Genomic DNA, 15900 nt, shown 5'->3' with positions numbered 1-15900 from the left:
AAAGAGGGACCCAAGAAGAGGAGGATCCAGGCTGATGATTTGTAGCAGGCCCTGTTATAAGGCTCACTAAACAGGAGTGATTGACAAGTGCTTCTGACTGCCTCCAAATGTCAGGACTAATGAATGTATGGAGTTTTGGTGGGTTTGGCAATAGGGTTCAGAAGAACACTGGATGCACTATTGCAATTTGCAGCTGGCTCTTCACCACTGACTGCTCCCACTGCAACAAACAACATACTCCCTGGATGCTCTTCTGCACCCACAGCCCCATCAGACAACGAAAGTGATGCGCAGGTTGGTAACCTACAGATTGGATGAAAACGTAACAAATCTGATTGCCTGCACCTAGTTTCAGCATTTGGGCCACACTGGCAATTTTATTGCAACCAAGGAATCGTGCCAATTTTTTTTTTATATAAAATAAATTGCAATCATTGAAAGGTCTATGTTGCTGACATTCCACATGATTTGTGCAAATGGCTTAGCACTTGGAGCTAGTGAGAGAATGGCCAGCTTCAAAAGCTGCTCATGTTATCCAGTGCAACTGATTGTGATCATTGCACAATTTGTGGCTACACGGATAAACATTGTATCCACTTATAGGAGCAACTCTGTAACTAGCTACAAATCATCAGAGGAGAAAAGGAGAGATATTTGTAGACATTACAAACCACTGCTACAAAGTGTGATTTTTTTATCAGCAACCTGTTATGCAAATACCAACTTCCTTGGTTAAAACCTTGTCAGAATTACCACTGGCTGAGGATCTGTGATAGGAAACCTAAAGTTTACCAGTCCTTTAATGTGGTGACTGCATTACTTTCACTTGATGATCCTGCCTGTAACAAACCTTCTGTCCTATGTTGATAAGGCTCACTCACTGTACTGCATCTATGGAGGGGCAGCAATGCAGCATTGTCACCCCAGGGTAGGAAGTGTGTGAAAACTACAGACTACTCCTCCCTCCTCCTCACGTCCATAACATAAGGGGAGATGTTCTGCAACCTTAGCAGGGCACCTGCAACCTTAGTGAGTCACGGGCAGCATGCAAAGAAAGTTAGGAGCTCAATTGATTTATGGCAGGACATTTTTCAGCATTTATCCAACAAACAAAACTAATTTCAATTATTTAACAAATCAAGAGAGCAAGTTCCTTTTTTAGGTTAACATCACACCAGTCAAAACTAGGGATGCACCGAATTGAAAATTCTGGTCTGAAACCGAAAATGCAGGATGCCCTTGGCCGAAAACCGAAAATGACTTTTCCCCCCCAAATAATTTTAAAATGGATAGAAGAGGGGCATACACCAAAAACAGGCAGGCGTACACCTGTAGCTGCCACCGTCACAGTATATGTACTGTGACGGCTTGGCAATAGGTTAATTTTATTACCAATGGTATTTCTATTATGCAGCATGAGGGAGTTAATGTATTGTCACTGCTGGTCACTGATGCATTAGTGACCGACCAGTGGCAGTTAATTAACCCCTTTGTGCTGCATTAGTGCAACCAGTATCAGTGTTAATTAACACTGGCTGCACTGATACTGGTTGCACTAATGCAGCACAAAGGGGTTAATTAACTGCCACTGGTCGGTCACTAATGCATCAGTGACAATACATTAACCCCCTCATGCTGCATAATACGAATACCATTGGTAATTAAAATTAACCACTTGCCAACCAATACCAAATACCAATGGTAAGCTCGCCTCAGCTTACCCCCCCCACCCCCCCCCCACCTCAGCGTCCTTACTGTCACTCTGCTCCTCCGATGTACTTCATTCAAAAGTCCCGCCTCTGGCCGGCGGCCCGCCTCCCGATGATGTCACTACTACTACGATCTGTGCATGAATGAACTGACACACCGGGCAGGAGGGCGGGGCGAGCGGCCGCTAATAGCTGTAACTATGTGAGCGCCTCACTTCCCTGTCAGCTGAGATACATGCCTGACAGGGAAGTGAGGCACTCACATAGTTACAGCTAATAGCAGCCGCTCTCCCGCCCGGTGTGTCAGTTCATTCATAAACATCGTAGTAGTAGGGAGTCATCACAGGGAGGCGGGCGGTCGGCCAGAGGCGGGACTTTTCAAACCAGCGCTGCGCTCCCTCCTCCTTCCTCATGGCGGCCATTAATTTTGGCATTTTTAACCCATTTTCGGCCGAAATGGGATAAGTCCAAATTTCGTTGCATCCCTAGTTAAAACTTCTGTAAAGATCTAGGAAAGGCAAGCACCTCTCAGTTTTTTGCCCAAGGCTTCATTGGGGAGATTTTCCCCCACAGCGTCCTGTGCCACTGAATGTTGTCACACAACCTATGAGCAGAAAGAACTAAACTCTCCTATCCTTTTCAACCAAGGATGATACCATCCTAGCCTCTGTTTGATCTCCAACTGCCATGGTGCTGCTGCACATGTGATCAGTTACAACACCAGCCATTGGATGGTCTGACAGTTTGGTTGAGAGCACAAGCAAAGGTGACAGCAATCCCAGCGAGCCTGTAATTTACCCTTTTAGAAACCATTAAAGAGGTTGTACACTCGTTCAAAAAAAATTTTTTTTTCTTACAACCTGCAAGAGAAAGACATAATGAGCTAGTATGCATCGCATACTAGCTCATTATGAAATACTTACCTTAGAACGAGCCCCCGCCGTGCCGCTCTCTTACCTGTATGACGAGCGACATGTTCAGTCGCCCGTCTTCCGGGATCGCGGCATCCGGCCATCTGATTGGCCGGAGCCGCAGTGACGTCACTCACGCGCACGCGCGCGGGAGCCGACGGTCACGGCACGGGGCTCTGAAGGAACGGCACGATCAGCCGTTCCTTCAGAGCGCATGCGCCAGTGACGTCACTGGCTGCATTAAAGGTAAATATCTCCTAAACGGTACATGTTTAGGAGATATTTACAGTACCTATAGGTAAGCCTTATCATAGGCTTTCCTATAGGTACAAGTTCCTGAGGAGGGTTTACTTCCTCTTTAAATAGATTATTATATACATTCCACTTTAATAATTATGCTACAAAAATGAGTGTGCGCTGTGAATTGTCTCCAGAACAGTTTCTATTTTTTCTCGTTGGAGGCTGCCATTTTGCTGAAGCCCAGAGCCACTGAACAGCAGTAAATCATAAAGCAGAACTAAACCCATCAATTTAAAAAAACTTTACATTCCTGGAATGCTGGGATTGCTAACTGTCACATTTGCTTGTGTCCTCAACCAAACGGTCAAACCATCAAATGGCTGGTGTCATAACTGATACATGTGCAGGACCATGCAGATCAAACAGAAGCAGCTTCCTTGGCTGTAAAGGATAGGAGGGATTTATTCCACTTTAGGGCTGTCAGCAGAGCAGCCTCTATAAATTCAGAAGTGTTCCGCTTTAACCTCTTCTGGACCGCCCGCTGCAGATTTACTGCGGCAGGCAGCCCCTCCTGCGCGAACCGACATAGCTGTATGTCGGTCGCATGCCTGCAGCTAGGGGGCAAGCGCGTGCTGCCGGCGGCGCGCTCCCACCCCCACTCAGCAGCGGGGACTCCGATGCACGGGGCCAGCGGCTCTGATTGCCGCTGGGCACCCGCGATCTTTCCCTGCTGAGAAGGATGGTCAGCTCTTCCTTCTATATAGAACCACAGGTCTTCATGATCATTTCAAAAGCCCAACCTCCATACAGTTAGAAACACTCCCCTAGGCTTACATTGAACCCCCTGAACACCCACTGTGTTAACCCCTTCCCTGCCAGTATTATTACAGTAACAGTGCATATTTTTAGCACTAATTACTGTAGTAATGTCACTGGTCCCCCCAAAAGTGTAAAAAAATGTAAGTTAGGGGTCCGATCTGTCCCCCGCAATGTCACAGTCCCTTTAATTAAAAAAAAAAAAAAAACAATAAAAATTACATAAATCTTTCCTGTAGTTAGTAGGCGCGATAACTTTTGCGCAAAGCATTCAAAATAGGCTTATTGCGATTTTTTTTACCAAAAATATGTAGCAGAAAACAAATTGGCCTAAAAGGTTTTAAAAAAATAGATTTTTAAATTTTTTTTTTTGGGAATGTTATATAGCAGAATGTGAAAAAAAGTTTTTGTTTTTTTTTCTGTGGTTCTAAAGTGGGGCTCGACAAACCCCGGGCGCCAGGTCGCATTGGCGACTAGAATTAGCAACCTGGCGCCTGGGGTGCACTGCAGGAGGTGTCCTGTCCCTTTTGCGCCCCCCCCCCCCCCCCCAACCACTCCCCGAGTGCACGGACTTCCACGCCGTCCGAAAATTGAGGCCGCGGCTTTTCGGCCTTCTTCAGTGAGAGAACGGGGAACTGGCGCCCTCTTGTGGTGCATGGGAGTTTGACAAGCAGTAACTAATGGCTGTTTCCCCTGCCTATCCTCAATGCCTGTCCATCTCCTTCCCCAGCAGATGAGAGGGAAGTTTTTGCAGGCTTCATCTCCCTGTCCACTTACCTTTGCTTAAAAGGTAAGTGGACAGGGAGTGTGGTTATTATTATTATTAATTTATTTTTTTAAATTATTAAAAAAAAAAAAAAAAAATATATATATATATATATATATATATATATATATATATATATATATATATATATATATATATATATATATATATATATATATATATATATATATATATATATTTTTTTTTTTTTTTTTTTTTTCTTTTTTTTTTTAATTATTAAAAAAAATATTTTTCTTTTTTCAATTATAAAAAATAAATTTATTTTTCTATTCAATTCAAAAAAAAAAAAAAGATTATATAAATTTTTTTTTTCCCCTCATCGCCATGCCACAGCCAAGGCCCCTTTCACACGGGCTGTCTGATCAGGTCCGCCTGTCAGTTTTTCAGGCAGACCTGATCGGACCCTTCAGTCTCCTCTATGGAGCAGTAATCTGACGCCATCTGATCCTGTCTGCCAAAAACAGACAGATGGGGGTTCTATTTTCTATCCATCCCGTGGATCGGATCAGATGGCATTGGATGGAAACAGACAGACAGTCTGTTTCCATCCGATTGCGCTATAGGGGAGAGTGGGGTTCTAGTCGTCTTTATGTGTAAATTTAGTATGTTATTTTTTTGGAAATAAAGCTTGGTTGTTTGAAAAAAAAACAAAAAAAAAAACTGGCTCCTAACTTTTTTAGCTGGCTCCTAGATTTCAGGAAAATTTGTCAAGCCCTGTTCTAAAGGCTTTTTTTTTTTACCTTAACCCACCTCCTTGCCTAAGCCTTTTTCTGACATTTGTTGCTTACAAGTTAAAGAGGTTGTAAACCGGAAAAAAAATTATTTTTTTTTTCACCCTGAAAGAGAAAGACATAATGCTAGTATGCATCGCATACTAACTCATTATGAAATACTTACCTCAGAACGAGCCCCCGCCATGCCGCCCGCTTACCTCTATGACGGGCGACATGTTCAGTCGCCCGTCTTCTGGGATCGCGGCATCCGGCCATCTGATTGGCTGGAGCCGCGGTGACGTCACTCCCGTGCACGTGCGCGGGAGCCGGCGGTCACGGCATGGGGCTCTGAAGGAACGGCACCAGCGGCCGTTCCTTCAGAGCGCATGTGCCGGTGATGTCACTGGCTGCATGTAAGGTAAATATCTCCTAAACGGTACATGTTTAGGAGATATTTACAGTACCTATAGGTAAGCCTTATCATAGGCTTACCTATGGGTACAACTTACAGAGGAGGGTTTACTTCCTCTTTAAAATAAGTATTTTTTGCTAGAAAATTACTTAGAACCCCCAAACATTATATATATATATATATATATATATATATATATATATATATATATATATATATATATTTTAGCAGAGACCCTAGAGAATAAAATGGCTATTGTTACAATATTTTATATCACACGGGATTCGCGCAGCAGTTTTTTGAAATGTAGTTTTTTTTTTTTTTTAAGAAATACACTTTCATGAATTATAAAAAACCCAGTAAACAGTAAAGTTAGCCCAATTTTTTTGTATAATGTAATGCTACGCCAAGTAAATAGATACCCAACATGTCTTGTTTGAAATTGCGCACACTTGTGGAATGGCGACAAACTACGGTACTTAAAAATCTCCATAGGCGACATTAAAATTTGAATAGTTACATGTTTACAGTAAGAGGAGGTCTTGTGCTAGAATTATTGCTCTCGCTCTAATATTTGCAGCGATTTCTCACATGTGTGGTTTGAACACCGCTTACATAAGCGCTTCTGCATCGAGGGACAGGGTGCTTTAAATTTAAATATTTTTTTCTTATTTTTACACTGTCTAATTTTTTTATCACTTTTATTGCTGTCACGAGGAATGTAAACATCCCTTGTGACAGTAATAGGCAGTGACAGGTATTCTTTATGGAGAGATATTGGGGTCTAAAAAAACCAAATCCCTCCTTTGCACTTAAACGCCAAGTTTGGCCGTTTTGAATACTGTAATTTTTTTTTTCTTTTTAAATCTGAAGCCTGAAAGGCTCCAGTAACCGGAAGTGATGTCATGACATCGCTTCCAGGTTTCTACATCGGAGACCCGATCAAAGCCGAATCTGGCTTTGTTCGGGTCTTAGGCCAGCCAGCGGGCATGCCAGCTGCTCGCTCCGGCCTCCTGGTGAGACGGGAGACCTGGGCGAGCCACGGAAGGCGGGGACATCCCCTCCTGCTGCTTGTAAAAACAGCAGAGCGGCTAATTAGCCGCATCGGTTGTTCTTACAAGAAAGCCAACCATCGGCTCCAGGTGATGCCTCTAGCTGCAGGCATTACCCCAGTACACCCCTTGAAGCCGAGGCTGCATATTTGCGTTCTGTCGCCGGGAAGGAGTTAAAGTATACAAAGAGTGGAGAGAGATTAGAAACCCCTGCCAATTTTTACTGGTGTGTCTCCATTAGGAAGATTCACCCTCTCCATTTGTTATGTTTACCATTATAATTGAAAGTGAAAGTAAAAGAAAATCCTAAATGTTGTGTTGTCCCCAGAAAAGAAACAGAGGGGAAAATCTTCCAATGGGTACACTAGTCTTGGTCACCTGGGGGTCCCCAACAAATTCCTTTAATTTGCAGGAATTTACTCTCACTTCTGGTTTGGCTTTGGGATGGGAAGTACAGGGAAATCTCCAAAATGGGACACAGGTGGTGAAACAAAAATCCAGCAGGAGTTATAACCCTGCCCTACTACTTTTCCAACATGGAAACAAAAAAAACAAAAAAAAAAGGTTTTGCCTATAGTTCTACTTTAATGTATTTTCTTTCAACCTTCCAAATGCTGCTCCCCCTCCTGATACAAGAGGAAGTAAACTTTCTTTAGTGAATTTTATCTATAGGTAAGCCTATAATAAGGCTTACCTGTAGGAAGTGTAAATATCTCCTGAACATAAAATGAAAATTTTTCCCAAATTCAAATACTTGTTTTGAAATTCCCCACAGTGGATCCCTAAGGTCTTCTTCTCACAGCTGAATAAGTCTTTTCTCATCTTTTCTGTGGGGTCCTCACCCTCCTCGGTTCAAGATGTCCACACTGATGCGTCCCACCTCCCAAGCTGGGTTAGCGCTTCTGGATTGCCATAAATATTACTTAGCTGCCCAATTAGTTATGGTCTCCTGGTGGCTAAGGCCAGATTTGTTTAACCCCGCATGCGCGGGAGTAACTTAATCGCTGCTCTGGCCAGCAGGCAGGGTAAGACTGGGCCAGGGGGGGCAATCGCCCCCTGGGCTGCTCTGATGCCCCATAAAAAGGCTGCACCGCTTCTGCCACAGACATGCTTCAAGGATTCTTGCCGCTGACCTACTGAGTGTGGGTTGCAGAGACGGACAGAGTGCAGCCCCCCCCAGCATGGATGGTGTAAAGTAAACTGTGTCTGAGCAGCAGCTGGTTCTATGCCCCACTGGAGACTCTCCTCCCCTGGCCAGCCCTAACTGAGCTGTCCCAGCTCCCCCAACACCCCCTGCTGGCCAGGTTGGGAAGCGGATTCAGCTGGTGAGTAGATAGTACCTGGAGCAGGGCCTCAGCCTGGAATTGGGGTCAGGAGGCCGGGAAGAGGGAGAGTGGGAGGGGAGGGGGGGCTGAGTCGCTACACCATGGGCCTCTGGTTTGTACTTGCCCCCTGGGCCGAAAGTTGCCAGTCTGCCCCTGCCACCCAGTCACAGAGCCCACAAACCCGGAAGCAAGACGGGGGAAGATAGAAGCGGCTAACGTTGCGCCGCTGGAACAACCACCTTTTAACGTAAGCTTCACATAATGTGCCAACATGCGATGCATACTAGCACATTTTGACTTTACCTTACAGGAGAAAAAATAAAAAGCCGGAGGAGTACAACCGCTTTATCTGAGCCAGATCTCAATCCAGTGCTGCACACGAGAGCAGTGGCTCTCTGTCCTCACTGGACATGGAGGCAGCAATGACAGCCATTGGCTGCTGCTATGGATCACAGCCAGTGCGGAGGGAGTGGGGGACGGGGCTGATCTACACTAGCTGTGTCTATGGATACTTAGATGACAGCTCGCCTCATAAGAAGCTGCATGCTGAGGGCACCCCAGAAGAAGAGGTTTGGGGTAATGCACAGAGTATAACAGGTTTATTTTTTTAGTAATGGTTTAATGTAGGTCTGGTGTAAGGGTACTTGACCTTAGGTAACCCCCAGCAAGGTATGGGCACACTGCTGGATAACAACCATAGAGATGTAATGGAAAGGTCCCAGAGAGGAAGCACAGAACAGCTGAATGAGGGCTTCTCATATTCCAAACAAAGCCGGCAGAGTCCCCCCATACAGTGCTGCGTGTGCTATCCTCGCCTGGGAGTGAATAGTGACTAAGCGCTCCGCCAGTGTTCGGTGACGCTCCAGTCCCCTTCCCTTCGTATCCATCCATCATACATCAGCCCTTCCGTGCCTATCGAATCTACCCGCAGCCTTCCGACACCGACGTGTAGGTGGGGGAAGTACATATAAGTGATTTCTGCCTGGGTCATACCCCCTCCCCCACGTCTCACCTGTGACCCCACTCTGTGACGTCAACGCCCCCGTCTCACCTGTGACGTCACGCTGTCCGGGTCTCGGCCGCTGTTGACCCTTTATGAGCTGGTCCCGGCTATGCCGAACATGGACGTGCAGCGCGGTGCAGCTCAGCCTCACACCATTACGCCTTACGTCATCCCAGCCCCCGCCAATGGTTGAACAAGTTCGACGTCAAGTCCCGCCTCAGGTGAAATTTCATTGGCCAATTTGCACGTCACTCGAATGAAAGTATGCAACGTCAAAGCGCACAAGCTAGATTGCGCGCTCCAGGAAGTACCTACGGAAGAGAGGGCAGATGGCCCCTTCATGCAGGGCTGCCCTACAAGTGCCTGATTGGAAATCGACTCGTGAATAAAAAAAAGACAGGCGTTCTAAATCGGAAGCCCTGTGATTAGCCTGTATCAGTTTTAACAAAAATGCTATGTATTCAATATATATATAGCAATACAATATAATACAATACAATATAGGAAACCTGTTGTATTTCTTGTTAGGTTAACACTTCACATTTTAACAAGTATGCAGTGCATGTGCAATCATTCCCACATAATAAGAAACTACAGTACTTATATCCCCATTTCCTTTTAAATTGATTTCCACTTGACCTCCGGAAGATTTACCCCCTTTCCTGACCAGACCATTTTTTGCGATGCGGCAATTGCGTGGTCGTGCGACACTGTACCCAAATAAAATTGATGTCCTTTTTTCCCACAAATAGAGCTTTCTTTTGTTGGTATTTGACCACCTGTCGGTTTTATTTTTCCGCTATAAACAAAATAAGACCAACAATTTAAAAAATATATATATATATATATATATATATATATATATATATATATTTTTTTTTTTTTACTTTCTGCTACAAAACACATCCAATAAAAAAAATGTAAAAAATCAAGTTTCTTCATAAATTTAGGCCAATATGTATTGTGCTACATGTGTTTGGTAAAAAAAAAATCCCAAAAAGTGTATATTGATTAGTTTACGTGAACGTTATAGCATCTACAAACTATGGGATATATTTATGGAAATATTTATTTTTTTATAATAGTAATGTCGGTGATCAGTGGTGGCCAGTGCGTTGGGGGCGCCGCCCCCCCTATCCATGCGTCCAGCGCCCCTGCATGCAGATTATGGAGTTTAATGGGGTTTTTTTTTTTTTTGGCATCACCTGATTAGAGCCAGAGGCTCTAATAGGGTGATGCAAAGGGTGGACCCGGGGCGCAGAGCAGTGCGTCCAGAGCGCACCCATTGTGTGACAATAGCAAATGAAAATTCGCTATTGTCACACGGATCCTCCTCCTGGTCAATCAGGGAGCACGTCCGTTATGCGCTTCCTGATTGGCCGCAGGGCAAACCCCATGCAATTGGCCGAGGAGGAGGCTGGAGCGGGAGGACTCGAGGAGACGCGCCGCCGGGGGATTGAACAGAAGCCAGCCGCCGGGACACTGAGGAGAAGGCGCCGCGGCGACATTCCTCCAGAGCTCCAGGTAAGTGCACTGGTCTGGGGGGGCACACTGCATTGAAGGGGGCACGCACGCACGCTGGTCTCTGCATGTATGCTGGTCACTGCATTGAATGGGGGCATGTATGCTGGTCACTACATTGAAAGGGGGCATGTACGCTGGTCACTACATTGAAAGGGGGCATGTATGCTGGTCACTACATTGAAAGGGGGCATGTACGCTGGTCACTGAATTGAAAGGGGCATGTACGCTGGTCACTGCATTGAAAGGGGGCATGTATGCTGGTCACTACATTGAAAGGGGGCATGTATGCTGGTCACTGCATTGAAGGGGGCACGCACGCTGGTCACTGCATTGAAGGGGGCATGTACGCTGGTCACTGCATTGAAGGGGGCATGTATGCTGGTCACTACATTGAAAGGGGGCATGTACGCTGGTCACTAAATTGAAAGGGCGCATGTATGCTGGTCACTGCATTGAAGGGGGCATGTACGCTGGTCACTACATTGAAAGGGGGCATGTACGCTGGTCACTAAATTGAAAGGGGGCATGTATGCTGGTCACTACACTGAAAGGGGGCATGTACGCTGGTCACTACATTGAAAGGGGGCATGTATGCTGGTCACTGCATTGAAAGGGGGCATGTACGCTGGTCACTACATTGAAAGGGGGCATGTATGCTGGTCACTGCATTGAAGGGGGCATGTACGCTGATCACTACATTGAAAGGGGGCATGTACGCTGGTCACTGCATTGAAAGGGGCATGTACGTTGGTGTCTACATTGAAAGGGGGCATGTACGCTGGTCACTGCATTGAAGGGGGCATGTACGCTGGTCACTACATTGAAAGGGGGCATGTACGCTGGTCACTACATTGAAAGGGGGCATGTATGCTGGTCACTGCATTGAAGGGGGCACGCTGGTCACTGTTTTGAAGGGGGCACGCTGGTCACTGTTTTGAAGGGGGCACACTGGTCACTGTGCATTGAAAGGGGGCACACTGGTCACTGTGCATTGAAAGAGGGGTCACTGTGCATTGAAAGGGGGCACGCTGGTCTCTCTGCATTGAAAGGGGGCACGCTGGTCTCTTTGCATTGAAAGGGGGCACACTATACCTTAATTACTGAAGACCCCTTTCACACTTTTGCGAACTCAAAGTCACGCAATTTTTTACACTATGACTATTACATTTTTCTGTTTGCGCCCCCCCCCCAAAAAAAATTTTGAGGACCAGCCGCCACTGGCGGTGATCAGTGACTTTTAGCTGGCCTGTGATATCGCAACAGAAATTCTCAAACTAACTGACACTTTTGACACTTTGCAGGAACCAGTGACACTAATACAGTGATCAGTGCTAAAAATATGCACTGTCACTGTACTAATGACATTGGCTGGGAAGGGATTAAACATCTAGGGCCATCAAAAATGTGTGACTAACCAGTGTTTGTATTTACTATGTGTGCGGCTTTTACTAAGGCAAGAGGTGGATTCTAATCCCTGCTTTGAAGGAACACAGAATACATCCCTTACCTCTTGTCAGAACAAGGATCTGCCTTTATATTCTGTGTACTTTACCAACGATTGGTGGGTGCCGGAGGATATTAAGTACCCTGCTCCCGCAGATCGGCGTCTGCTGTGAATTATTACAGCAGATGCAGCCCGTCGTTGGCGTGCACGCACTGCCTGCTGGCGGAAGTCCGGAATCATGTATATATACGTGATCCAGCATACAGCTGCCGCCCTGTAGCAGTAAAACTGCTATAAGGCGGTCAGCAAGTGATTAACAATTTACCATAAAACAGTCTGTAGGACTAGGTTTACACTTGAGTTTAAGCGTTTTATATTTGTAGATGTAGCACCCTCCTAGGTAGGTGCTAGGAAAAGGAATAGTTTGCTCCATCTGCTTATCAGGGGAGCCTGATCAGTAGTTAGCAGAGTTGTATAATGTACTCAAAACCCATACTTGAGTAAAAGTACAAGTGCTCGATCAAAAAGTGACTTGAGTAGAAGTGGAAGTGCTCGATCAAAAAGTGACTTGAGTAGAAGTACTAAAGTATTCAACATTTTTTGTACTTAAGTATTGCAAGTAGTTTTTTTAAACATTTTGCTACTCAAGTACTGAAAGTAAAAGTACAAGTACTGTGTTATGTAGTTATCAAAGAAAGAAGTCAAAAGTTTGAACATCATATTGTTTTTTATTATTTCAAATGCAGCTTTTATTTATACATACAGTAGCTTTTATTTTCGTATGCGTTAATAATACACGTTTTGAGCTTCATGAAACCTGCCATCTACTGTTCTGGCAGTGGTAATTTTTATAAATGTAACGAGTAACTATGCAACACAAAAAAAAAATATCAGAGTAGAAGTATTGAAATCATTGAAAAAATGTAGTGAAGTAAAAGTGGAAGTAGGAGAAAAAAATTCTACTCTAGGAAAGTACAGATACCGCCTTTCGGTACTTAAGTACAGTAGTGAAGTAGTTCTACTTAGTTACTATACATCTCTGGTAGTTAGGCCGGTTGCATGTGTTCATGTGTGATTCATCTGGTCTGAGGGAGTGTCCCCACTGTATCCAATAGGGGAGCCTGTTGGACAGTGGAGGAAACCCAGTCAGTGACACACAGGCTTTTATGACTATCCCAGTGGGTTGGCACAACAGTGGTGCATTCTGGGATATGCGATAAAAGCCACGGGCACATGTGACAGGGTGTCTTTGGCGGGAAGCCAGGTCCCAGGAGGAGGGTGACGTCTGTCTCTTCTCCTGTTGCTGAGGAAGGTGGTCACAGGCGGTCGGCCTTGTGGACCAGAAGTGTGGTGCTGAGCCAGGAGGTCCAGTGGATGCTGACAAGGGAGTTGAAGGCAGAGCAACCCAGGGAAAAACAGTGTCCGTGAGTACTAGGAAGCTTGCCAGGGGTCTGCCCAGGAAGGGGACCATTCCAGTAGGGTGTCAGTGGACAGAAGGTCAGCACACACAGTCAGTGAGAAAGGGGGTGCCAAGTTAGACCCTGAAGAGGAACCTAAATGAGAGTACATATTCTTTATCTTAACTTTAGTGGCAAGGTGAAGCAGTGGCCTTGCTGCATACAGTCAGTTGTCCTCAGAAATTGTGCATAGTTCAAGTTGGAGTATCCCTCTCATCCCTTCTCCCATCCAAGTTCCAATAAAAAACAAAAAAACAAATCCCCTGGACTGTTCATTGTCTGAGCCAAGAACTTGTAATGCCATGTATCTGCTATCTGTTGCTAATGGTAACCCAGGGGAACCCAAGAACTGTAATTTTCAGCAGTTCCCTAGGGGGCAGTGCTACATATAATATTTATATTTATTTGTACACACATTTTTCTGGGGTTTTTAGGCTTGAGCATTTTTGGTTGAGCCAATGGAATATTAGTTGATAGGAAGTTGATAGGAAGAGAAGCAAGAAATTGTGTGAAATGTAGCTCCTGCTGGATTTTGCTTCTAATTTGTGGAGGTTGCCATTTGTGGATGGACATTTTATAGTAACACAACCTATCATATTGCTATAAACTTTTTATGGACTATAAACTGAAGGACTTATGAATAAATGGTTGTGGAACAAATCGTCTGAGTTTCCATTATTTCTTATGGGGAAATTTGCTTTGAAATACGAGTGCTTTGGATTACAAGCGTGTTTCCAGGAACAAATTATGCTCGCAATCCAAGGTTTTACTGTATTTTGTTTTGAAGAGTGGGGAAGGGTCAGAGATTCTTTTGGGTTTTAAAGCCATCATGTGCATAATTGCTGGAGTGCACCCCACTTCCTATATAGACAGGAAACCTTAAAGAGAAAGTAAACGCTGCCTCTTCTTTTTTTCTTTACCTGACATCCAAATTAAAAGCATAATGTGCTGTATGCATTACTAGCACATTATGTGAAACGTACCTGCAAACGAAGCCCTCGTTGTCACCGCTGGAGGCCACATCCATCTTCACCTGTCTTCCTTCCAGGTCCACAAACTCCGGCTGTGTAACTGGCCGGAGCCACGCGACCTCACTCCCGCACTTGCGTGTGGGAGCCGCCGGTCACGGCACAGGGCTCTGAATAAAAGGCACAGGGCTCTGAATAAACGGCACAGGGCTCTGAATAAACAGCACAGGTGGCCGTTCCTTTAGAGCGCATGTGCCAATGATGTTATAAGTTGCATATACAGTAAATATCTCCTAAACGGTACATGTTTAGGAGATATTTACAGTACCTATAGGTAACCCTTATTATAGGCTTACCTATAGGTACAAACAATCCATGGAAATTTACATCCTCTTTAAGACATTTTCCCCACAGAATGAAAGGCTGTTAATTCATTGTAATATTCCTGTAATAAAGTCCCCAACCAGGGACGCAACGCATAAGCGTGGAGTTTGTACCAAGTGATGTCATCATGTCCACCGGACCGAATGTGGTGAGAGAGCAGTGGTTCTCTCACTAGATTTTTCTAGAGACTGTTCCCAATCTCTTAAAAAACAGCAGCATGGAATATCAGATGTAAATATTTTCTATCTATGTGAGTATGAGTATATGTGATGGCTTGGCTATTTGTAATAAAATGTCTTTAAATGCAGAGCATTAGAGTTTATATATAAAAAAAAAAAAACTATGAATGGGCTTGAAGTAGATTACTGAACAAGATCCCAGCTTGTGTTGAGGGCGGAAGCGTGGATCAACTTTCTTTTTACACCATATATTGCCTGTTTTGACCTGTTATACATCAGAGGTCAGTTACAAGGTGAGCAGACTCACAAATAGTGCAGAAGGAGGTGTTAATTGTGGAATTTATGGATCCACAAGTTGAAGGTCAATATAGACTTTTGATAACTCACACAGAGGAGATTGTGGGTCAGCATAGTGGATGGTTCATCTGCAACACTGTGGGGATGTTTGGATGGGTAGACTGTGGGAGCCGCTGATCTTGGCTGTGCCGGTGGAATCCGACACTTCCTGTGTCTCTGGCGGTGTTCAAGTTCCCTTGCGTCACATCCGATAGTGGCAGGGGGGTGCTCGCATTCGGAGCATGCGTGCTCCTTCCTCAGGCAATGCTGCTCCTAGTGTCGGGCCAGGGTTTTAATGACAGAGAGTCTCTGGCGGCGTGGCTTGTTGTGATGGTGATATGCTGTAAACAGTCTCCTCTCAGACCGGAACAGGAAGTAGCCTGTGCATTTGGCTATAGAACAGAGTAGATTTCTGGACATATTGTGCTGTCAACAAATGATCTGGTGCTGTTGTTATGGAGCAGAAAGTATTGAGCAGAGGGAGTAAAGATAGAGAAACTTGGTGCCTACTGTAGTGTCTCCACAGGATCTACGAAATGTATGTTTATGATTATACACAACAGAAGGATACAAGTCAAAGGGAATTATAAAGTGTGAAAAAAAATTAAATTACATTAAAATAAATAAAAATAAAAAAAAA

The 15900-nt window shown here is 44.8% G+C and overlaps 1 protein-coding gene across 2 annotated transcripts in view; it reads right to left on the bottom strand.

The window, feature by feature from the left end:
- Nucleotides 1-9120, bottom strand: part of CHD8 (chromodomain helicase DNA binding protein 8) — a 203247-nt gene extending 194127 nt beyond the window's left edge. For both annotated transcript variants that reach the window (XM_082243977.1, XM_082243978.1), the window contains exon 1: nucleotides 8971-9120. The gene's annotated coding sequence lies outside the window, so the exon portion shown is untranslated. The remainder of the gene's footprint in view (nucleotides 1-8970) is intronic.
- Nucleotides 9121-15900: the final 6780 nt, after the last annotated feature.

Source organism: Pelophylax lessonae (genome assembly GCF_965119305.1).
Source record: "Pelophylax lessonae genome assembly, chromosome: 1".
Lineage (NCBI taxonomy): Eukaryota > Metazoa > Chordata > Amphibia > Anura > Ranidae > Pelophylax > Pelophylax lessonae.
The sequence above is the reverse complement of the archived record's forward strand: the minus strand, read 5'-3'. Positions and strand labels throughout refer to the sequence as shown.